We start from the raw sequence: 25,062 nt of genomic DNA, 5'->3' as shown, positions 1-25,062 counted from the left end.
TTTTTTTGCCACTGTGTTTGCTCTTTGAATGATGCACAAGTTTATCTGGGAGATATGGCCATAGTTGAACATTATCGACCTCCAGGGTGTAAACACGGTTTGTAGAATGCTAATCTTTTGCAGCATTTTTTTTTTTTTGCAGCCTTTCCATTCTTTCTTTGCAGGTTTTTCAGTTTTCCATGCCAGATCATTTATCCTACCTTACACTGCAAATGGTACATAGAACCTTCCCCTAAACTTATCCACATTTGTAGAGAAAAGAATGATTACATATGTTCTCTTTTGAATAACATTAAAGGTAATTTTTGGTGGTTTTAACTTAATTGTGTTCTGCCATGAATAATTCTAACAATCAGTGGAATGATTGTTTCATTAAAATAGTTAATTTCTTCTCGTTTCCCTTTACAGACCTCTTTCTACTTCCATCAATTAAAATCACATAACTCAGTTGTAGTCTTTATGTAATGATGCATGGAGAAAATCCTGTTATGGTGGAATAAAGCCTTTGCAGAATGAGTGGCTGTGGTTAGAGGATTGTCTGCAGTTTTTTCTTAGTTTGCCGTAATATCTGGCAGATTTTCCCAGAACTACTCTCAAGGATTAAGTGTGCTTTAACCACTGGGGCTAACCAAAGTGCCAGTAAAAGAATAGTTATGCCCCTGTGAGCAGGGGATTGGTTTTAGATTTATGTGTGTGCAGAAGAAAAAAAATCTTAATGTTGAAATTTAGGGTTAGTTGGGTTAAGCAGAAAAGAGAGGCGGAGGGCGCAAGCCATCGTGCTACTAGACAGAGATTAATGATGGGGTACAACTGGGCTTTGAGTGGCACCCAGACCTTCTGGGGTTTCCTTCTGGTTGATAGGTTGGTTTCCCTGGAGGTTATGTGTTCCTGACCTCTTAAAACCCTTTTAGTATAAAGGCATAGAGGTCCTTCTTCCAAGAAGACACACTTATTTTACATGTCTGTTGTAAATGACACATTAAAATACATTTTCCATTGTTTGTTTTGGTTAAAGCTGTTTGGCCAAAGTGAAAGAACAAAAGAACACCACAAAATATTCAAAACACAATGTTGAGTGTAATTTTCCAGTTGCTTTCCCAAAAGAATTAGAATTTGGATAGGTCAACAGCTGACTGATTCAGTGACCCTTGACCTACAACGTGACCTATAGGAACCTAGCACACCCATTTAATCGCCTTTTGAGCGTTGGGTTACCATTGCACCGTGCTTCAATCCATTGCTTCACTGATTTAACCCACTGAGGTGTGATTGATATTTTGGTAGCACTTTCTATTACAGCTCGGTAATAATGTGGTAATAAGGGGGTAATAATGGGGTAACAAGCTGGAAACAAAAGGTAATAATGGGGTAATATACAGGACATTATCATCCAATTACCAAGGTAATTACCAGCTAATATCCAAGTAATACCACTAGTAAAAACAGCGAAAAAGCTGGAAACAGAAGGTAATAATGAGGAAATTTAACGGTTATTGCCATCCAATTATCAAGGTAATTACCAGCTAATATCAAGTAATACTGCTGGTAACAACAGCGGTTACAATTGAGTAATATTCCACTGAAATTTATGTAAATGGATCGTATGGCCCCCAAAACTGATGGTAATGCTGTGGAAACAGAGATATGCCCATGAGGCTAAACCCTTTAGTAATAGTAGCTTAAAAATGTGGTAAAAATATTGTATGGAGATAGCAATAAGGAAGTAATGTTTATGCATTTAACTTTTCATAATTTTTAATAAATTGTAATAAACGCAAAATTATGAAGTAATATTGGCTAATGTTTTAACATAATAGGATGGTATTACCATGTTATAAGGCTTGAATTAATTATACCTTAGGTTCTCAGCATTCTGCTTTGCTTAATAGCCTAAATATTATGCTTAATGCTTTGGCTTATTAAATGGAAATATTTATGGTAATTTCTTTGTAATAAGCAGGAATCAGGGCTGCAAAATGCAAAACCGACTGTTTCTATGCAATAACCTATTTAAGTAAACTGCAACAAGTGTGAGCATTATCTGGAAATAATGGTGGTAGTTTCTGTGTAATAAGCAGGAATCAGGGCTGCAAAATGCAAAACCGACTGTTTCTATGTAATAACCTATTAAAGCAAACTACAAGAAGTGTGAGCATTATCTGGAAATAATGGTGGTAGGTTCTATAGCAATAACTGCAAAAACCATCAGATTACAAGAAGAAATTTCTGCTTGTTTACATATACTAAACTAAAAATGCTGACCAAATTCCTTCATGAACTTGCAGTTTTATTGTCATTTTCCTTAAAGAACAAAGCAATGTCTGTATAACACAACATGGATAAACTTGAAGCAACCTTATAAAAATGATAACTTGATCAATGCCTGAACATAAGTAAATAAAGAAATATTGTATTCTAAGATATGAGATCAGGATTTACAAAATGAAAATAACAAACAACCAACATCAACAACACAAAGACATGCGAAAAAATAAAACAAAGTAAATCAATAAAACAACCCTATGGTTTCACTTCTTATGGGTAATATTCAAAGAAAAACTTATCACACATGAATAGTTATCACAAAGAAATTAATAAAACATCATCCAATCCTGGAAATAGCTGGAAAAAACAGACTTCTCATTAACTAAACTATTCATGTTAAAACTGCAAACATTTTCTCAAAAGGTTGTGACAAAAAAATAGAAAAAAGCAAGAAGAACTTCCTAATTCCCTTTGATTTTGTAAGAGATGGGCAACAACTCTCTCTCTTTTTTCTTTTTGTCTATTCTTGCTCTTAACTCTGGCTCATCATCAAGGAAAACCTTCACCTCTTTTGCATACTTAAGGAGTGAGCCGCCAGTAAAGGGTGGAACCCTACATTTCTCCTCGCTGTCCGCTACCAAAAGGACTTCAGCAATGACGGCTGTGTAGGCAATAGTGTTTCGATCCACGTTGAGTTTTTCACAACTTCGGTTCAGGCTGTGTGTTTTCTTGAATGTTTTAAGAACAAACATATACCTGTGTTTGACATCTTCTGGGTGTTTCACTGTAAAAGCCAAGAACAAAACAATCACAACACATCCAGAGGCATGAACAAGTAAGTATATATGTGTTGAATTGTTTCCAATATTTACACTCTTAATACCTAAAATGTTAAATCACACAACTGAGCAGTCATACAAGACAGAACTCACTGTGACACATAGCTATATGACTGTGTCAGCAAATCTGACATTTTCTAAAAAAAATGTAAAAAAACAATGTTAACTGCTACATAACATACTTCTTTTGCCAAACTGTGACACTTTCTTCTTCTTCTTCTTCTTGGCCTTCTTGCTCTTTTTCCTGTCACTCGGTGAAGAAGACGACTCAGCGTCTGAGGCTGATGAATCTGAGGAACTGGAACTTGAGGGGGAATGATGTCGTTTTGCTGAGAATTGTAAAAAAAAAAAAAATAAAAAAATAAAATAAAGTGTACTGTGAAAAAGAGACAAGTGGAGTATACAGTTGTGATCAAAAGTTGTGACAATGGCACAAAGTTTTGTATCCATCTACTTTTACATGTTTATATTAAATTATTTATAAATGTGTCTATGACACAGTGAAAATCTATCACAAACAATTCGTCCGTCCATCCATCCATCCATTCTCTTCCGCTTATCCTTTTCAGGGTCACGGGGGGGCTGGAGCCTCTCCCAGCTGACATAGGGCAAGAGGCAGGGTACACCCTGTACAGGTCGCTAGCCTGTCGCAGGGTCAACACAGAGTGCTAACTCGCAAGCAATTCATATTTTTCAAAAACTGTTACTGGCAAATAAATTTTGCTTTCTTAGTGTTGCAACTGCTGAAGCCTTTGGCCACGACTCTAAAAACAAACCATTTTTTTCATTGACCGGACTGATGGAAGATGACTGACAGTTGAAGTTCTTCAACAGGTTAGATTATAAATTCTAAAAAAATGGATGAGGTTATAGATTGTAGGTGTCCTCTGTTTATATATATATATATATATATATATATATATATATATATATATATATATATATATATATATATATATATATATATATATATATATATAAGCCATATTGCATTTTTAAATTATCAATCAATCAAAGCAGATCACAATTTCTGTGTTTCACCTGAAGTAGTAGGGATGTTATCCAGTGCTTTTTTCAGCTGTTCTCTGAGGAAATTTCTTTCATCTTCAAGGACAGTAATTTTGTCTCTTAGCTGCTGAATTATTGCTGTAGCAGTTGGAGCCAACGTAGATGGAGTTCCTGGTGCTATAATGGTAAAAAAAATATATATCATCACAAAACAAAAGAAAAAGGACATGTTTAGATACAATGAAAACCAAGGAATCAATTTTGATGTTTTAATTGTATTATACAATGTATGGCAACATTGTTGGGTTTTTTGTTTGAGTTTCTCTTTTCCATAATGTTCTTCTTCTACAACAATTAAATTATTTCGGTGTCTTCACTGTTGTGTTATTAGCAGATTCTAAAATATATGTTACGTTTCAGTCTATGGCTGCCAATAAATACTAACTTTTGCTTCAAACTTTACTTGTGAATACAGTCAAATTCTACAACAGAATGCTTTTTAACATATATGACAGTTTGCGCTTACAAAAATGAGTAATGATAGGTATTTTCCCCCTGTATTTTTGAAGACTTAATAGTGAAGTGTAGGAAGTTTGAGAGGAGTATAGAATTAGGGGGTAGTGATTTATAAATACTGGTGCATTAAAGGTGTCATACTGAAAAAGCCTACATGAGTGTAGTCAATTAATGCTTGTGGATAAGATTGTATACTTACTTTCTCCTTTACCCTCTACATTGTCAAGTTGTTCCACCTGTGCAGATCCAGCACTGCCATCAGCACTCACAGATGGATGTACCTGGTTGGCTGTGTTGTACCTTCTTCTTAAAGGCATAGCTCTGAAATGTTAGAATATTGTATTGGAAACATTCAATGGTTTACTGGTAACTTTGGAATATTTAATGGCTATCGTTAATAATGAGCCAGTAATATAGTTAAGCAAATACAAAGTGCAGAATTTAACTTTTTTTTTTTTTTTTTAAATAAGGATACAGGAAATACACCTGACTATAAACCAATAACCCTCTGGGTCTACACATATACACAATGGTCCAATATCAAGTATTTTTTGACAAACCTCAAAACATCAAATATCAGGATCAAAATAAACCACACAGTGATTCAGACTGACACAAACTAGTTCCTTTGTTGTATGTATATATATATATATATATATAATAAAAATGTGCCAACCCCGAAACATCACAGCATGTTATCAAAAAAAGACAAAAATGAGCATAATTTTCTGTAATATTAAGAATTCATGTTCTTACCTTGCAACCTTACAACAGTAGAAAGTATGGCGATTTTATTCCAAAGACACTCTTGTAATCCAGTGGTTTTTGCCAGCTTGGAACTGTGAGGTACGCCAAAAAAGGAGGCAAAGTGTGGCTGTTGGCGCCAACTTCTTCTTTCTCTCTCCTCCAGAGATAAAAGAAAATGCGCATATTCCCACCAGACCGCAGTCTGCCACCTACTGGCAGCCGGTTCTTTCCAGCAGAGCTTAGTTTGGAGGGGGAAGATTTAAAGTGATGCACAGGCACTCCTACGGCTGTAACGAAAACAGGGTACATTGTCCCACTTAACTGAATCTAAATTGACAATAAATCCAAATAATGTGAACTTTTTTTTTTTTTGCTTTTTGCACTTAAAGAATGAAGTTATTTATTATTTTTGATTTACTTTTCTTACTGCCGTGGAAGCAGAGTGAATGGGGGACCATTAACTGACGGACCAGACAGCTGCTTTACTATCTGGCGCCAGTATGTGATTAATACTCGACTTGCAGTCCATTCAACATGAACACCGCTGAAAAATTATTAAACATAACACAAAGGGGAAATAAGAAGAAGCTTGTACTTATAAAATGGCTTCAAAAACTGAAATTACTCTCAAAAAGAAGAGATGCTCTCTGTGTGAAAGAAAAATGAAAATGAGAAAAGGTGGCAACACAAGAGATGGATATCGCTGGTAAGTTCTTGATTTCCTATAAATTTCTTAAATTTGACCTATGTCTTCCATATGCCTGAATTACACATTTCTAGGTTAGTTATTTGCATTTGGAGAGTACTTTGAAAGTACTTTAGTAAGACATTTTGTAAAATACCATCAGCTAATCAGCACAGTCACAAAAATTTAAAATATTATTATTGTTGTTTATTGATATTTAATGTATTAATTCATGTATTCATTATGTTTTACCAAATGGCATATTTTGTTTAAAGGGTGTGTCGAAGACATAATAGATTCATGTCCAAATCCATAAGAGATGGGTCTATTTTCTCAGGCTCTCGCTCCTCCTTGACTTCTTGGATGATGTTCATGCATAGGTTTGTTACACAGACATACATATAGTCATGATAAACAGTAAGTACATATGTACTGCATGTAGTAAACTATTTTGACTCATAGCATAATATTAAACACAAACTGTTGTAAAATTAGGTAAATGCAACCTTGAATGAGCAGCAACAACATTTCATTATTTGTTTAATAAAAGCTACGCAAAAATGAAGAAGCAGTATATGAAAATTAAGTACTAACTAAGTACACCCCATGATTAAGTAGTGTGTAGAACCACCTTTAGTAATATCCCTTCTATTCTACCACATTATTATTTTATAATAATTTCATACATGTGACATAACAGTAACACCTTTTACATGATTAAGAAGTCAGTAATAAACTGTGTTAATATCACATTAACATTATTCATATAGGTTTACTACATTGCTGCAGGTTTGCACAAGGGCTAAGACTGAGGCAAGTGGACTTAATTGAAGAGGGAGTCTGTGGAAGCAGCCGCACTTTGTCCAAGATGTCCAAGACACTAAGGAGGGTGTGTGTGCAAGCAGTTAAGCACCTGAAGAGGAGGGGGAAAATGAGAATAGGTGGAAGACATGGTTTTGTTGTCATTGATGAGAGCAAGTTTTGTCACAAGAGAAAGGTAAAGATATGAATTTATTTAAGATATTAATTGGTGAATAATGGTGATAGGTACATCTGTATCTATGAAATTGTTGTTCAGACAACTGCAAATAAATCATGCCTTAACACTGTCCTCTTTCCAAAAACTTCTAATTTTTCAGTATGCACGCGGGCGATTTGGTGCTACTTGGCGCAGGAGAGGCTGGGTTTTTGGATTGTTGGAAGTCAATCAACGGAGAAGGAGGCCTGTGTTGAAATTTGTTCGCAGACGAAATTCTGAAAGACTACTTCCTATTATACAGCGATATGTTAGACCTGCAAGTACAATTTTGAGTGACTCTTGGCATTCCTACTGCAGACTGAGGCAACATGGGTATATACACTACCAAGTCAATCACCAGAGGTTTTTTGTTCACCCTGCTACAGGAGCACATACCCAGCATATAGAAAGGTCCTGGAGAACCTTTAAGCAAGAGGTGTACCGTTTCAGAGGCAACATGACTGAGAAGTCACTGAGAGAGATTCTACATTTTATTGAGTGGAACTACTGGCTGGGTAGACAACACAGAAATGGACCCCTTGGTCGCCTTTTCAAGGATATAAGAGCCATACATCCAGTACAATAACATCACCCCTGTGGCTGGAGCCTTTTTGCATGGAGTTTGTATGTTATCTCCAGATCTGTGTGGGCTCTCTCTGGCTACTCTGGCTTCCTCCCACAGTCATGCATGGGGTTAGATAAATTGGTGATTCTAAATTAGCTCTAGGTCTGACTGTGTAAATTGACCCTAGTTGTAAATGTGAATAGTTCGTCTCGGCATTAGCCCGATGACAGACTGGTGACCTGTCCAATGTGTAGCCCATCTCCCGCAAATGACAGCTGAGACAGGGTCCAGCTCCCCTGGAAAAAATGCATAGATGGATGGCATTTTGTTTTTGTGTATTGGACATTTAAAATATGTATTCCATTGTCATCCAGATATAAAATGTCCTGTGACAGAGGATCTTCTACACTCCTATGCAATTTCAAAAACTATTTTAAATAGACCTCTTAGCTATGCTTAATATTGTGATCCTCAAACAAATACAATGCAGTTATTTTCCAGCGAGCTTTTAATGAGTGTTTTATGCATGTTTATTTTTTTAAATCTAATACTTAATGTTTTTCAAACAGGTAGTTTAGCATTTTCCATGTGTTTCCAGTTCATCATCAGAACTCTTGACTTTTGTTTTATTCAGTGATTAACTTGGCAATAAATACAGTCAGTTTACAAGCCTGATTCTTGCTTATTACACAGAACCTACCACCATTATTTCCAGATAATGCTCACACTTCTTGTAGTTTGCTTTAATAGGTTATTACATAGAAACAGTTGGTTTTGCATTTTGCAGCCCTGATTCCTGCTTATTACACAGAACCTACCACCATTATTTCCAGATAATGCTCACACTTCTTGTAGTTTACTTAAATAGGTTATTGCATAGAAACAGTCGGTTTTGCATTTTGCAGCCCTGATTCCTGCTTATTACAAAGAAATTACCATAAATATTTCCATTTAATAAGCCAAAGCATTAAGCATAATATTTAGGCTATTAAGCAAAGCAGAATGCTGAGAACCTAAGGTATAATTAATTCAAGCCTTATAACATGGTAATACCATCCTATTATGTTAAAACATTAGCCAATATTACTTCATAATTTTGCGTTTATTACAATTTATTAAAAATTATGAAAAGTTAAATGCATAAACATTACTTCCTTATTGCTATCTGCATACAATATTTTTACCACATTTTTAAGCTACTATTACTAAAGGGTTTAGCCTCATGGGCATATCTCTGTTTCCACAGCATTACCATCAGTTTTGGGGGCCATACGATCCATTTACATAAATTTCAGTGGAATATTACTCAATTGTAACCGCTGTTGTTACCAGCAGTATTACTTGATATTAGCTGGTAATTACCTTGATAATTGGATGGCAATAACCGTTAAATTTCCCCATTATTACCTTTTGTTTCCAGCTTGTTACCCCATTATTACCCCCTTATTACCACATTATTACCGAGCTGTAATAGAAAGTGCTACCGATATTTTTACATGTGTCCTCATGGGTTGTGTTCACCTCACATGCTGCCCTGACTGTAATCTTTACTGACCTGAATGTCATTTAGTGTAATGGAACCAAATTTCAAACCCGTTTACCCCCTTTTTTTTTTTTTCTTTAAATGCCAAACGTACTCATAGCTTCATGAGGTTCAATTCACAGATCTGCAAATACAAGGTGTTCTTATAGTCACAAAAAGAGAATGTGCCAGCAGTCACTGGACCTTTTAGCATATGATTAATCTAGCTTTCATCATCTATCTATAAACCAAAGAGAAAATAATTCACTTTGGAGATTTTTAAATGCACATCTGGCTGAATCATCCTGCTGATTCATGGTGGTGAAGTGCATTCCTTATATTTACAAAATTATTTGGTTCAAATCTGCCTCTTACGTGTGGCACTACAACAGATAAGTGATTGTCTCTTATGTGTAACATTTGATTCAGTGGAACCAGTCAGCCCTTCGGTCTAAACAGGATTTGACACCAATATGTGAAACTAATATACCAGACAGCTGCAAGGAAAAGTTTGGGAGCTCTTTGGAATTTCCAGGATTTGTGTGCGGGGAATGCACATAGATCACCGATCTTCATCGGACAGTTGTAGATAAACACTATCTGACTAAACTTATGACACAAACACCTGTATAGCTTAACACATTCGGTAATCATTTACAGTCTGGGCTAGAAAATTTCTGTAAGTCTTTGTGCTACTGATCCATGAAGAACCAACAACCAAACAATATTTTTTGTACTCATTCCTATGAAATAAATCAATCATTTCTTCCTCTTCCAGTGTTCGTTCGTTCTTTCGTTCTTTCTTTCTTTCTTTCTTTCTTTCTTATATAGATAAGAGCACTGAAATTCTTTTTATGACTTCATAGGACAATAAATGAGATGAGAATGTAACAGAAATGTGAGAGACTTAATTCTGGGAAAGTTATAGTACACATTGTTTTCAGTCAGTATTTCACTAAAACAATCAGTTCTATTGCTTAACATTTCTAGTATTGCAGGAACTTCTTTGGTTAGTAGTGTTGGACTGTGACGCCAGAGTGGCGCTGTGACTACTGATAAACTTTGTGCGTCTGCCTCTTGAGTGTAGTGACTGTTTCTCTGCAAACAAACGGCTCCAAGACACTTGTGTGTCCCGTATGCGTGAGTGTGTTAGTCATCCCTATTAGTCACGAGGAGTGATAGTTCTGTCAAACCTCCTTGGGTTACAGCAGGACACATGCATCAGTAGCGTGACTACACAGTGTTTGTTTGTGCACATTGTGGAGACAGTCTCCTTCTCTGTTTGTTGTCGAAGATACCTTCAGTAGTTAACGCACCAGCACTCCCACAAGGGTTTAAGGTATCAGCCAGGGCTAATGTTTCACTGGAAGGCGGGCTGTGCAGGAGGTCCCTAAAGGAATTAGACTGAAATGAAAAAAAAACCAGAAGAAGCAGAAAGCAGAAAAACACATGCGACTTGTTTAGGGAAGAGGGAGAGGGTAAGAAGGGAGGGAAATAGAAGCGGGAAGAGCGCAGTGCGCTAGACAGGTTTGCCGCTCCAACCTGCCACACTGGCGGGACTTGTCAACATGTTACGCCTCTTTTCTCCTCTCCTTTCCCTCCAGCTGATGATTCAGCTGGAGGGAAAGGAGAGGACTAAGTATCTGTGTTTTGACTCTGTGTTTGATTGAAAACATCTATTTAACCACAGCAAGAACATGCAGAACAAACAGCCTGGTTTAGTCATCACGGGGACTGGGACTCTGTCTCACACACACTCTCTTGAGTGTTTTAAACTCACCAGTCAGCAGTTCCACTCTATTGTGCAAGATATTTTTCACAAGTGTTTTAGTAGAGTTTAAACATGCAATCATCTGTGGGTAAACAATTTTTTTTTTCCTGATCACATTAAACTAAGTCAGTATAAACAGAAATAATAGAGAGAAAATTATTACAGCATGGATTTATTAGTAAAAACAAACTGGAAATTTGATAATCTCACTCAACTCAGACATGTCGTTTGTAAAGTTAAATCTTATATAACATACATTTAAGCTTACAGAATAGGGAGGTTTGAATAACACAAGGGAACTGTTATTGCAACTGTATCTGTTTATCCACCTGTTAATGCTGTTTATGTTGCCGGTTGGTTTGCGTATAGAAGTAATTTAATCCAGGAAGGAGTGAAAGATATTGCAGGTAGTCCTGCCAGCATACCTGGCTGTGTGTGTCAGTATGTCTTGTGTTGTGAATTGTCTTAGTTTAAACAACAGGAAACAAGCAGAGACACCTCATTAACTTCACACCAAGCTATCCCGAGTGTGTGTGTGAGTGTGTGTGTGTGTGTGTGTGTGTGTGTGTGTGTGTGTGTGTGTGTGTGTGTGTGTGTGTGTGTGTGTGTGTGTGTGTGTGTGTCTTTTTGGCTGTGAGTGTGTCTAGAGAAACATGCACCTTGTGGATAATGACTCTTGCAAATTCCTAAAACATTAGTGTCTTATTGATACTTCCTCTGGATTAAATCTTATTTCCTCCACATAAGACAGAAACTCGCACACAAAAGATACAGACCTTTGACAAGTGAAAGTCAACCCTTAATTCCCACAGTGAGAGGATCTAGTAGCTCTGTTATATTTTGGGGAAGTTTTATTTTTGTGGTTTGGGTCCACTTATTTCCTTAGGCTAAAGTCACGCAAAGTATTGTGATCAGCTTGTGATCTCCCTGCCTTTGAAATGATTGGTTTGAAGACGGGGACCAGGTCTCAGACCACTTGCTGTAATGGTAAATGGACTGGTTCTTATATAGCGTTTTTCTACTCTACTTTGAGCGCTCAAAGCGCTTTCTACAGCATGTCTCATTCACCCATTCACACACAGTCATATAAGCACTTCTTTCTATGCCTAAGTGCTTTTTATCTATCTAACATTCACATACTCCAATGGATACACCGGAGAGGTTCAGTATCGTGCCCAAGGGTACTTTGTCATGCAGACTGGAGCACCCAGGGATCAAACCACAATTAATAGATGACCTGTTCTACCTCCTGAGCTACAGCCACCCCAAGCAGTCAGTGGCCATCTTCAGAACAACTTTCATGCATCAAGACTGTAATAAGATGGAGTAAGTCTGCTATCAGTTTGCAGTTGAATGGGGTCAAGTTGGCACTTACAATACATTTACTGTTTGTGATAATACTGTGATAAATCTCAGAGTTGTTTCCATCTACATCAGACATGTAGTTCTGTGCTGGACCCAGGGGTGGACTTGTCACCGGCAGACCACACAGAATCCACACATTAGAAAAGACTCTCTTATCGACAGACTGGGCCTGATCTAAATGGGGCAAGTTTGTTATTTGTAAATTTATAAATACACAGATGCAGTTAGTTCATTTCATTAACTAGAAGGGCACTCAGTAGAGCGTGTTGGGAATAAAAAGGCGCCACATCATTTGATTGAAATGAAAATGATCAACCTACAGAGGGCTGAATTCACACACAAATCAAAAATATTTCATTGCAGCAACTCAAAATGGTAGTTTGCATGATGCTCACGTGCTTGTATGCTCCTGATGAGACGATGGATGGTGTCCTGGGGGATCTCCTCCCAGATCTGGACCAGAGCATTACTGAGCTCCTGGGCATTCTGAAATGCAACCTGGTGGCAAGAGATGGACCGAAACATAATGTCCCAGAGGGGTTCTATTGGATTTAGTTAGGCGAGTATGGGGGCATCAGTTCCTTCATTCTCCATTAACTGCCTGCATACTCTCGCCACATGAGCCTGGGAGCTGTTACCTAGACTATAGAGGTCTGTGTGTCCCTCCATGGATGTGCCTTCTCAGACCTTTACTGTCCCACCACCAAACCGGCCATGCTGAACAATTTTACAGCCAGCATAACTTTCTCCACAGCTTCTACGGACCCTTTCATGGCTGTCACATGTGCTCAGGGTGAACCTGCTCTCATCTGTGAAAAGCACATAGTGCTATTGGTGGACCTGCCAATTCTGGTATTCTATGTCAAATGCCATTTGGGCTCCACGGTGGCAGACAATGAGCACAGGGCCCCCTAGAGGACGTCAGGCCCTCAAGCCACCAAATGAGGTCCGTTTGTGGTTGTTTGGTCAGAGTCATTCACTGCACAAAGGAGCAGATACCAGTCCTGCTGATGGGCTACAGCCCTGTCCAGCTCTCCTAGAGTAACTGTCTGTCTTCTGGAATCTCCTCCATGCTCTTGAGACTGTGCTGGGAGACGCAGCAAACCTGGCAATGGCACGTATTGATGTACCACCCTGAAGGAGTTGGACTACTTGTGCAACCTCTGTAGGGTCCAGGTATTGCCTCATGCTACCAGTAGTGACACTGACCCTAGCCAAATGCAAAACAGTCAGAAAAGATGGGGAGGGAAATTATAATGCCCGCCTTTAAAAACATTCCTGTGTTGGAAGTTGTCTCATTGTTGCCTCTCTAGTTCACTTGTTGCTAATTTCATTTACACCTAAGCAGTTGAAACTGATTAACAACCCCCTATGTTACTTAACCAGATTAATAGCCCAGAAGTTTGATTGGCTTTATTGAAAAGTGTTCCTTTCGTTTTTTTATAGCAGTGTATTCCCAATAATACATTTGCAGTATTCCCAGTCTCATGCTTTCCTCTTCAGACGCTCCCAAGCAAACACAATAATACAGTTTAACATGCCAGAATTAAATCCCACATACACTATTTGACCAGCTGCACCATTGAATGTCAATATTTAATATGAAATAATGTAACAATGCAAGAGCCAAAATACTCAGTTTAAATGTTTTTTAAACCCATTTCCCTAAATATGTGTGAAGAAAATTTTAATATATATTTTAATATTTAATTTTTAATTTAATTTAATTATTAAAAACCAGTGTTAACATTTTTTTAAGACCAATGTTATTCATTTTGTTCATTATTAGCTTGTGGTCTGAACAATATTGACTGACCAATTGTGTGGTGTCTTACCCAGTGACTGTAGTTTATCATTGCCATTTTTATCAGTGGCATGCTTTGATGTGGGTTGTTCTCATAAGGTTCAAGGTTATCTCTGTTGGAAGGACTGAGGTTATGGTTGAGTTACCACAGTTTCCTCACTTGTTAAACAATTTATGGATGCAGTGTTATTTGTTTGTCTTTTTCTCAAACAAATTGTATATATACACCAGTTTGGGAAAGCACATGCCGGTTTGCTCCCTACATAATATACCAAGTACAAATTGAGAATGTGTGGTATCAGATTTAGCTGAAGTTGCAGGTTTATTCTCATGTGCTCCTTGCAATTGTTCTACCTCTGATTTCAAAACTTTAGTTGGATTTGATCAGTTTATGGCTTATTTTGTTTTTATTTTTGTGTGTCACAGATTCAGTTTGGCTTTAAAAAAAAAAAAAAAACGTGCAAATGTACACCCAAAGATCAGCTTTGGATCCTGGTATGATCTATCAAAATCCCTAAGACATGTCCCACCACGCCAGGAGTCAATGCTGGAAATTTATAGCTGGTGTGGTGTGAAAGAATGGGAATTTGTGGAGGAGAGTGAGGAAAAGGGAAGAAAATTAAATATTGTTTCAAAACTGCAGAAGTTTAAGTGCCTCGCTTCTCTCATCTCCACATAGCTGGCCAGCACATCCACAGCATACAGTGAAACAGGAACTCGCTATCATCAGGGAAACTGTTTGAGGCTCTAATAATGCCCTCTGAGAGAGGCTGTTTTCAAATATTTACCATTATCCTCATATTTAAATCATGTTGCAGCTTCTCTCCATATGCCAACTTTTCTATTGCCCTTGCAATCTGGTCATTCAGATCAGGTTTACACACTTTGATTTCAATTTATGACTTGTTCTGACAGACCATAAACCTACCCTTGGAATGCTAACACTTGCAGCTTCACAGGTATGCGTGACTGGGAGTGAAGTAGTAGGCCGGATGGCAGTGTGGAAACAACCTCTGAGCAACATAATGGAACGTAAAAGGGACAAAGCAGCAACGTGTTAACTTTCCGTGTGCTTCCAGCCTCCCAATGCACACACATGCGCTCACTTTAGCTCACCTGATAATTGAGCACAGTCATATTTCAGGGTCTGACTCACCTTTCAGTCTCTTTCAGATATCAGATTTCTCTTGTTTAGAGTTTGAGTCATCCTGCCTTTGAGAACTTGTTTTTAACCACACCGTTGTATTAGAATCTGTTTGTCTGAGAGTAGAGCATGTGAGCATGTTTGAGTATCGCTCTTGTTAAACTTTACAACTGGGCAGCTTGAGGTGGATTTTCAGAGACTACAGACTTTGTATTTTGCCCACTACCTAATTTTAATGTCTGCACGAAAAAACATATTTGCAGCCCCCGTGAACACTGGCAGACTTGACAGATTCTCCGCAATTAATGTCGACGAAGCCGACATTTATAGGTACCAGAAATTGTTGGAAACAAACCACTAGCAAAACATTGGCTGGGAGGGAGGAGCAAGGGTAGTGACCCAGACAGTCCAGCAGAGGTGCAAATACCTCTCATTGGAATATGATAGGAGTAGTTCACTGCAGCACTGGCAGAAACGAGCTAGGAGAAAATACCTTGTGATTGGTTAATAAATCTGTCATTAAAACAGGCCTGGGTAAACCGCACACTTATAATAATCATTGTTTGTGTTGTGTATAAGATTATATAAAGAAAATACTGAAGACTAGTGAGATATAGTACAGGTATATCCATGTTACTGTCATCCTATGGGTTAAACTTAACATAATATATTATTAGGAAGAAAGAAAAAAACGTGTATTTGGATTCACAGTCAGACTTCTGTTGCCGAAACAACAAGCAAACACTACTGTAAACAAGTGTTAGCTTTAAAAGTGTCCAGTCATTGTGTGGAGTATATAAAATCTCCTCCAGCCTAACATCCGTCCTCAAAAGTGCCACCCCACCCCCCATCAGGAGTCCACCCTGCTTCACTCCTGGCAGGTGGGAAAAAAAAATAAGACAATCGGTACAGCACAAACTTCATTTGCATCACCACCACTTTAGTAGCTAAAAAATAAAGTCACTGACAACACCGGCTTTAAAATGGGTCCCTTGGATGTAATCGAATAAATGGTGTTTCTTTTTGCTACTCCAGGCTGAGCTGCAGCTCCCGCTCTCAAGTTAAATCTGCTGGCAGCTGGAAAACATTCAAATGTGCAAGTTTTAATTAAATACGGCAATAGCCACAGGAAAAGTAAAACATGAAGTAAAATATTAACTTACATGGATGCCATCCATGCTGCATAAATTCAGATGAGCTTGTTAGAAATCCAAGGAGATCAGAAAACATATTTATTTACCGCTGTACAGCAGAATACACGTGTTTGGTTTTTTTTTTGCTTTCATAGAGCTTGTAGTTTGCTTCTGAATTGTGAGGACAGCACACTACTTCCTGCATACTCTGTAACAAGCCGTCAGCTTGTACTGTAGCAGACTTTGTTGCATTATGCAAATCTATTCAACTTACAATTTGAGTATATGTCACCAAGCTTGATTTATTTATAGCTGAGCGTTTAAAATGGAGACTGTGCCTTTCAGAAATAGTTGTAAAAAGTGAAGCAGCAATTTTCTTTTGCATACTGTTACACCCCTCTGCAACCCCTACTCACCTCAGTGGCAGTGTAAGTGTGTCTGAGTGTTGCCAGGGCCTAATTGCTAATTGTTTGCACCTGATGATGTGTGGATGAGGGTATTCCTGAGATTGGATAAATGCACCCACTGCTTCTTGCCAGAAATCCATCATGGCCTCTGGGTGGCACTTTCAGCTGAGATTACCAAGTAATTTGAAATAAAACCAGTGTTTCTACAAACTCTGGTGTCAGTCTCCACTTTATGTTGTGGCTTTTGAGCCAGGTCATGGCAGTGCGTTACAGCAAATCTCATTTACATATTAAAGCCTCCTCTAAGCCAAGGGGTGGTGGTGGTGGACTACCACAGGAATTTCTCGGTGCTGCCACATATTTTTTTCTGTCTGAAGTTGTCAACCTTTGTGGAGAGAGAGAGAGTCATCTCGTACAAATGAAGTCCATGTGCACTGTTGTCTACATGGAGGGAAATTTCCCTCCAAAATAGTACTTTTGAAGATCAAGTAATGTTTAATGTGTTAATAAGTTAAACTTTAAAGAATGTGCTTGAACACCATACTCATTTCATTTTAACAGTTGTTTTGTCCTTCAGGTTTTATATGACATCATGCCATTTATGTGACTCCTAAGCAAATGAGGAATGCTAATATACAATTTATGGCCATCTAACATTTGCTTAGGAACCGAAAAGCTATTGCTTGCAAATTCCTTTGAATGAGTCTTAGTAAAAGTTAAAAGCAAGGTATTATACAGTGGCTTACCTTGACCTAAAAAAAATATTATCATTATGTTGATTAGTAAAAAAAATAAACCAACCCAAAGACAAGTAAATTAAAAATTAACATATAAATCCTTGACCCCAACAATGATTCCAGTTAATTTTTATACTAAATGCTGAACTCACACTCTACTACCACAGCAGACACTGGAATTACTAGCACCAAGCCAGATGTGCAGTAATGTCTGGGAACATTTACTCCAGGGAAGTGATCAGAAGTCTGCAATCCTGAATTAACATTAGGCTTCCATATCGTGGAGGCATTCATTTTATCGGGATGTAATCCCGCAGCATGTGCTCTTTCTGTACCAGGGTGCAGCTGCACCCCTGAGTCATCTCGGGGGTTCACAGAGTTGCTCTGAGATTATGTGGGAGGATTCTGCAATGTAATGCTTTATGTTATGTTAAGAAAGAAACAGGCATGCAGGCATGCCATGCTGTTAGCACTGTTCTTCACAGTGTTGAGTGTGAATTATGCTCTAGATTAATTCTGTGATGTGTTAAAATGATTAACAGCATAAATTTTTTTTTCTGCCATTGTTGAAATAATAATTCAGCCACCTCTCATTTCTTTATATTTTGCTATGAAAATGGGAAATAGGTGCAGTGATTTATTGAAATGTGTACAAACATACATTTTATGTACTGTATTTGCAATACAGTATTAAAAAGCAAAAGCAGAATTTGTACAATTCTAAAAGGTTTGAAAGTCAATATTTTGGTGTGACCACCTTTATTCCTTAACACAGTCTGAACTCTCTTTGGCAGCTTTCTAACAATTTCTTTAAGTAGTCTTCAGGAATAGTTCTCCAGACTTCTTAAAGGATGTTGGCTGCCTTTTGTCCTGTTCTCTGTCAGGATGATCCCACACTGCTTCGGTCCGGGTTCTGAGGAGGCCAATCCATGACCGATAGTGTTCCATTGTGTGTTTTTTCTATCCACGTATGCTTTTACTGCTTTGAAAGTGTGTTTGGGATCATTGCTTTGCTTGAATGAAGTCTTTTCTCCTAGTTTTCCTTCCTTAATAACGGCTTCTTGATAGCCACCCTTCCATTGAAACATTTCTTCGGCAAACAGCTTCAGTGAATAGTAAAATAGTATTTTTAAAGTAAAATAAAATACTATTTTGTGCCCGTCAAACTGTGTTATCTTTGTAGATTCAGGTAAAGAAAAAATTGTGTTTTTGTGATAGGCTGCTATCAAAGTGCAAAGTGGATCATTGCTAAGTTGTTTATGTGTAGACACAACACTGGTTCATCCCTTGAGTTAGCTGCCTTTTCAATGCTTGAATGATTCATAGGTCAGTGATAACTGACTTATTGCAGCACTTTGAATTCAGAGGGGGCTCAGTACTTTTGCACAGTATTATATAAGCAACTCAAGCCTCGCTGCCATCTCGAGGAAGAATCTTCTGCATGAGTAACATGTCATCAACACAGTAAACTAACAGCCTTTAACTATAAAACAGGCTCAGTATTACCAATATTTAATACAGCGCCTACTTTAGTGGTTGTTTGAACTGTCAAAGTTCAGTAGGCCAATTGAAGTGAATTAGTTCTGCATCACTTTATAAATGGCACTTGGCACTTTGGCACATCCATATTTCCTTTTGTATAAAAAGATAGGATGAATATTTCTGATTTGCTGTGGGCGAGCTGCTGCATAAAGTAAGCACCAAAGCCTGCACGTGTCCACCATTCTTTCGCTTCAGGTAAGGCTTTTATGTTCATTTATCTGATGCCAAGATGCTATCCATATCTGCAGGTCAGGTCAGGAGAGTGGAGTGGAATGGTAAATTACATACTCCTGGTATGCCAGCGAAGGTCGGATGAAAATGAAATAAAGTCCAAAGGGTCAGTCCATTTAACACCTGGCTAACCAGTTGTGAGTGTCACGCCTTTGCACCGCTACCCTCCTTAAGTCTTTATATGTGTGTGTGGGTGTCTGTGCTTAGACGTGTATAAAATAACTGTTTGTGCGTGTGAATGGATGGATTTGTGGTGTCTGTGAGCTCTTATTACTCCTCCCTCAGACTAATGGAATGTGTATGTGTGCGTTCTTATTACCCTTCTCCAAGGCTAATGAAGTATGTGTGTGCCAGCATGTGTAAGCGCGTGTGTTAAATTGAACTGCAGTTCTGCTCTGCTGTGTTCAGACTATTTCATTAAATGATAAAGTTTACAGATGACTCCAGTGGGATCATTATTTAGTTGGCTCACCATTCATTCCGCAGCAGCCACCTCGATCTTTATAAATGACCCGCTGCAAAGAAAGACAGAGGTTATTATGCACTGCAGGGTTAAAGACAAATAACTTTATTATTCTGTCAGGAGACCACCACAGCCAGCACGTTGACGCAACCAATTTGTACTAATATCCATTATAAGATATTTTCAGATATTGAGATATTACATAAATAAACACAATATAAATTCTTTACATTATTGTTTTTCCAAAAATTTTAAACAGATTGCCAGGTAAATTGTTGCTTACATTCACTTCACTGAAAGAAGTCAGTCCATCTTCCACTGTTTAACCTGCAAGTTAGACTGAGAGCAATCAGGGACTCAAGGAAAAGAAAAGCAGCAGAATATCCAAGCTACGGAAATCTTTCTGACAGTTTCCTCTCTTGCCATCTGAAACTATCACCTTTCTCATTCTGTCGGTTAACCAGTCACTCTTCTGTCACTTCCCTACTCTTAAACTTGCCACAGTTTTTTAAATCCTTTTGGATCTTTTGATTTTTAAATTCAGGGCAAATTGTGGAATGTTATTTCATTGTTTGTTTGTTTTTTTTTTTTTGTCTTACTTGCAGGATTCACAAGATTACCTGCTTCCCAGTGCACTCATTTGGGTCTGCAAAGTCAACTTTAGTTTATATTAGGGCCACGGTGAAACCCACTGTTCGCTTGTGCAGCTTTGATCTGTCTGTAACTCTTCTGTTATCTGTTCAGTCACCTGGCATGTCCTCAGCTGGTACTCACAGCCCCCCTCTCTCATCCTCGATAGTGGCAGAGGGTGAGGAAAGTGAGTGATAACCAAGCAGGCCTCTTTCTCCTTCTCTTTCCCTGTAAATTGAGCTGCTACATGACAGTGCCATTACCTCGAGCTGCCACAGCTAAATCAAACACTTAAGTGTCTGAGTGATTACTTACACTCCTCACAAGTGTCCTTATTCTGTCCTCTTTCTTAGATTCCTTCTGTGTCTCTTTACCACAGTGGAAGTGAGTGGATCCCTGTGCAGTTTCACTGAAATATCATGTGATTCACAGTTTTCCCAACTTTGTCATTTTATTAGTTCTAATGCCAAAGAGTTTACATTCAGTATATCAAAAAGTAACATCAGTATAGCAAAAACATCCTCAGTATGAAGAGAGAGGAGCCCATCTGAGCTGAAAAAATTTACATTGTTCTCATCTGACCAAAATATATGCTTCCCAGTATTCATCAGACTTTCTTTTGTGTTCTTTAGTTTGATCCTGCAGCTTTTTTGGGGGGGCTCTATAAGCTCATCATTTGTAGAGTGTGACTGTATGTAAGGTCATTCATACCTGTTACAGAAAGTCTGATTTTGTTTGAATACTCCTTTGCCAGGTCTAAAGCATTCAGTTGTCTGTTTTTCCGACCTAGAATGTTCAAGTGTTGGGCTGTCTGGGAGAGAGAGGGGGAAAAACATTAGTGACTATTTATTTATGTATTTATTTATTTATTAGACTGGACAGATGGCTCTTTTGAGAACTTAAAATCCATAGTGCCGTTAGCACTGCTCTTCCTCACATCAGCACTGCATGTGTCAGACCTGTACATAATTTTGCCGCAGTATGCTACGAGTCCATAATTCTCAAAATCAGAATTAGTTTTCAGTCTCATTACAGCTGCTGCGCCCTCCATTTCTCACACACAATTACACATTGTAGTTAAGCTGTCAGATTACATGTTAATGTGATTGTATGCAAGACTGTAAAAAGTTTTCTTCAGGACATCTTTCGAAAAGTTTTTAACAACAAATCTGTCAAAGTGCATAATTTACATCTCTCCTCATTGCCGTATCTCTGCCTCTTCACCTTCTGACTCCTACGCTACAGGAGCCCCAGTGAGCCAAACATTATCATTTCAGAGAACACACACACACACACACACACACACTCTACAGCACAGATGGCAGGGATAGTCTCTTTCCCACATATGAATAGGTAAATATTTACCATCCCAGATTGTCTTTCTTCTTCCTCTTCCCTCCACCTCTCTCCTTCTTATATCTTGTAACTATTTTGTTCACAGGCATGCATTCTTCAAACAGGATCGTAGGGCTGGGCAATATGGACCAAAAATAATATCTCGATATTTTTTAGCTGAACGGTGATATACAATATATATCTCGATATTTTTTCTTCTCATAAGGTATAAACAAAAAAGGTCAAAGCTACAGTACATGTCCCAAATGTCACGCAGACACTTTTATTAACATTCAACATTCATGTACATTAGAAATTCCTCAAGAATAAACTATTAGCATATTTAAATAATAATGCTCCTCAAATAAATTAATGCTTTTTTCCTCCTTAACAAAAGACCCACAGCTGTGCTTCAGGTACAGGCAGATTCATTTACGCGCACACAAATCTCCACACATGTGGATTCAGTTACGGACAGATTGCGATGCACACATGTGGATTCGTTTACGGACACACAAAAGTTTTGCTACAATAATAGCCCCATAGTATGTATACAAAACATGGCAACAGCGGAGGAGTTCAGGTTTCCAATACTCTCCAAAAATCACAGACGTCACCGGAAAAAGTCGCTAAATTTGTTGCTTTTTGGGGAAAAAAAGTTGCTAGGGTGGTCTGAAAAGCTGGTAAATCTAGCGACGAAGTCGCTAAGTTTGCAACACTGCTTCACCTGCAGGATTTACAGGTGGGGCAGTGTGAAGTTGTGCAGAGATAAACTGGGAGAAGAGAAAGGTGAACTGGTGTATCTACAAATATGACTGTAATGCAACATAGACTATATCGATATAAACGATATTTTCTCTTCTTATATCGCATATGAAAATATATCGATATTTCTCAAAAACTCAATATATCGCCCAGCCCTACATGATCGTATATATAAACATATTTTAAATATGAGATGACAAGGCCTGCTGTGTATATGGGGATTCGTGAACACATTTCTTGGATGTGTGAACACTTTCACAAACAGAGAGCTGATGGTCAGTTTTATGAAGCTTATGGTGAGTGTAAATAGCACTCAAGAGCCAACAGGAGTAACACTTTATCTAAATGCTGCTGACTTTAACACATGGAGCTTTAGTATGTAGATTTTATCACATGTAACTTTTCTATCTTTTACATTTTGTTGATAATATACAACACCCTCTATCTTTTAACTTCAAATAAATTCATATGGTGATTTTTATTTTTTTTTCCTGTTTTTTTTTCCTGTTTTTGTTGTGCGTGTGCGACTAGTCGACTATCATTGCTATTGTTACAAGTCCGTACCAGACGTACTAGTCAGTTAGCTTAATTTTATTTTCACATATTTTAATGATGCATTAGCATCATTTGCAGGAATGCATTTTCATATGTTTAACATCAATTTATTTTAAGTTTTCTTTTCTTCATTGTTTCGTTGTCTACGCAGTTAAGCAGCATTTAAAGTGTGATTCATTATAGAAGAATGCAATTAATGGTTTCAGATGCCATTGTTTGTCTCAGCTGAAAGATCCTCTTCTGCTTTGTGTGTTTATCTCCTTTCCACACACCAAATATACTATTTTTTTGCTTTCATTGTATTTGGTAAATCTGCTTGCAGATCTCTGTCTACTGGATTAGCACATTTCCTTGCTTAACATTAAAATGCTGCACACAAGAAATTTAAAGCAACAGTTGTAGTCAGACTACTAAACATTAAGATGGGGCAAAGATGAAAGTGTTTTCCAGGTATATAGGTGGAAAATAGTGCTAAAAGAAATCTTTGGATGGGTACAAAACTTGCAGGCTTTATTAAGAATGCGAAGATATATGCATGTCTCGTTTGCTTTTTAAATTATTCCAGTATTTTGTGGCAAATGTTAATTTCAAGGTTAAAAAGACAAACCGGTGTTTCAGTTTTGAAGTTTGCAAAAATAGCTCTGTTCTGCATCGGTTTAATTGAAAGCAAGTTGAGCTGAAATGTAATTTTACAGCTTTCTTGATTTTTTTTCTTTTTTCTTTTTCTTTTTCTGTGGGTCTATCTTTGGTTCTTTGTTTCTCTCACACTCTGTTTTTGAAAGGTGAACAATAACAAGATCCATTTCTCCTCTCTCATTTTAACAAGGACAGTATCAGTGTGGTTCTTGTTCATTAGTATCACATATCACACCTCTGTCACCCTTAGATCTGGAGGAGGCAGAGGTGTCAAAATGACACGTGTGTGCGCATATTTTTTTTTACCTTCTTCTCTACCAAAGGAAAAGCCACAAAAGTCGATTCACACTAGTTCCTGCTCTTTCCCTCGGTGTTCCATTTTTCTTCTGTTATTTTGCACCCCTGGCCTGAATTGTGCATTTTTTTCACAGCAGCAATGCGAGTTTCTAGTATTATTACAAAAATGAAAAGCACCTACCGCCTGCTTTTAACTCCTCACTGTCACTACTGCCACTACTACCCAAGGGCAATAGTAAATTAGATATACATGCCCTCTGAAGATACAAGACACGTTTATCTATTGAGGCCAGAGGGGAGAAAGGGTTTGTTCATACTCTTAATTTTATTTACCTTCCCTTCCACTGCATTAATAAAACAGCTCGCGGGGAATATATAGGTTAGAGCTTTAAATAGCAATAAATTACTTAAGCTTAACTCTTACAAGGATAAAAGAGAGTCTGCATTTTCTTTTTTGTGTGCTTAGATCCCATGTGATGCACAAGGCCACCTACAAATTTTCTGTGTGCCGATGCTACGGTGCAATAAATACCACCCAGTGCTGTCATACTCCATCAGGTTCAGCTATGTTTTGGTGTTAGTTGCATGGTTAGTCACTGGCTTTATTTCTTACTCTACCGGAGTAAATTATTTTTTGACCATGTAATTTTCAGCATTCTGCATCATTAGAGCTGGACTGCTCATTGGATCATCATCAAACTTTGCTATATGACAGAACTTGTGGTCATGTTGCACCTAAATTCTTTTTAGAGGATTCTGATTTATCCACATTAGAGGTTAGATGCAAATATGTGAATAACGTCCCTATCTCACAACAGTAAAGAATCCATTTACAAAAAATCCTGGATCCAGATAGTGATCCAAATCACCACCAAAATGTAATCTATTGTTCCTTGTACCACCCCCAACAACTCCTGAAATTTTCATTGAAAGCTGTTCATAATTTTCTGAGTTATCCTGTTGACAGACAGACAGACAGAAAGACCAGTGCGATTGAAATCCCCCACCCCCATTGGTGGGTTAGGTAATTATATGCTCTCATTTTCAGAACACTTTACCTGACTTATTGCTGTAGGAGGCTA

General features: G+C 37.9%; 1 protein-coding gene and 2 long non-coding RNA genes across 3 annotated transcripts in view; 2 read left to right on the top strand and 1 right to left on the bottom strand.

The window, feature by feature from the left end:
* cdkal1 (CDK5 regulatory subunit associated protein 1-like 1) overlaps window positions 1-25,062 on the top strand; it is a 260,220-nt gene that overhangs the window by 167,579 nt on the left and 67,579 nt on the right. The window lies entirely within an intron of this gene.
* On the bottom strand, window positions 3,384-5,522 carry LOC115794785 (uncharacterized). Its single transcript, XR_004021204.1, has 4 exons — window positions 5,385-5,522; window positions 4,828-4,949; window positions 4,146-4,289; window positions 3,384-3,433 (listed from the first exon to the last, which is right to left on the bottom strand). It is a non-coding gene; the product is annotated as an uncharacterized LOC115794785 (long non-coding RNA).
* Window positions 6,005-7,363, top strand: LOC115794784 (uncharacterized). Its single transcript, XR_004021203.1, has 4 exons — window positions 6,005-6,081; window positions 6,336-6,440; window positions 6,850-7,057; window positions 7,200-7,363. It is a non-coding gene; the product is annotated as an uncharacterized LOC115794784 (long non-coding RNA).

The sequence above is a fragment of the Archocentrus centrarchus genome, chromosome 16 (assembly GCF_007364275.1).
Source record: "Archocentrus centrarchus isolate MPI-CPG fArcCen1 chromosome 16, fArcCen1, whole genome shotgun sequence".
In the NCBI taxonomy this organism is placed as follows: Eukaryota; Metazoa; Chordata; class Actinopteri; order Cichliformes; family Cichlidae; genus Archocentrus; species Archocentrus centrarchus.
This window is presented reverse-complemented; position numbering and strand designations above follow the sequence as displayed.